The sequence below is a fragment of the Microcebus murinus genome, chromosome 3, assembly GCF_040939455.1.
Source record: "Microcebus murinus isolate Inina chromosome 3, M.murinus_Inina_mat1.0, whole genome shotgun sequence".
NCBI lineage: Eukaryota > Metazoa > Chordata > Mammalia > Primates > Cheirogaleidae > Microcebus > Microcebus murinus.
Genome location: NC_134106.1, coordinates 62,903,594 through 62,904,411, shown reverse-complemented (window position 1 = coordinate 62,904,411; position 818 = coordinate 62,903,594). Strand labels below are relative to the sequence as shown.

Below are 818 nucleotides of genomic sequence, written 5' to 3'. Positions count from 1 at the left end.
GAGGCAGCCTCCCCCATTCTCCCAACAAGACGTCTGTTGTACTAAAAATTCCTTTCTTCCTTGGCAATCCTCGTTGTCTCAATAATTAGATCTTTATGTGGCAAGCAACTAGACCTAGACTGAAAACTCCTTGTAGTTTCAACAACAATACTATGCTAATTAGAAATTGGGAAACCAAAGATTTCTTCATAAAATTGTACTTAACAGAGTTTATAATCCTTTTTAGAAACTTCTCATTGTTTTAAGGAGTTTTCTAGAAGAGTTTATTGCAATATTTTCCCCCAAATAGTTGGTGAGACTACAACAAGTTCACCCTTAGTGAAATGTGTATCTTTTAAAACACCAACCTGAAGAACACTCAGGCTGACAAAGACTGTATTTTCAGGGGTTGTTTTTATAGTGCGTTGTTATAGAAATGTTTCTCAATTTGTAGTGTACTGGAAACCGTGCTTATGAGTTGCAGTGTTCTCTCCTGAGTCTGGCTTCTGGTGTTCTCTGGTGTCAACTGACACTTCTTTGTGACTGTTCCCCTTTTTTGGGGGGGCTGGGTAGGAAAGAATATGATTTCCTTCTTTAGAGATGGTTATTAAGAAAAAGGCAAAGTCCTCTAGTTTTGTACCTTTTAACTTGTAACAAATCTAAAGTTTACTCTTTAGCTTTTGTGTTTTATATACTTCCTCTTTTTGAAATAGTTTTAAAGGCATTTTTGCTATAACATTTAGTATTTTATATGATTTATCATCATTGAGCAATGTATCTATCTCTCCACCTTTGCATCTCATATCTGTCTAATTATACATGACTAATTATCTTGGCTG

The 818-nt window shown here is 35.2% G+C and overlaps 1 pseudogene; it reads left to right on the top strand.

The window, feature by feature from the left end:
• Positions 1 to 369: 369 nt before the first annotated feature.
• Positions 370 to 564, top strand: LOC142870239 (uncharacterized; annotated as a pseudogene).
• Positions 565 to 818: the final 254 nt, after the last annotated feature.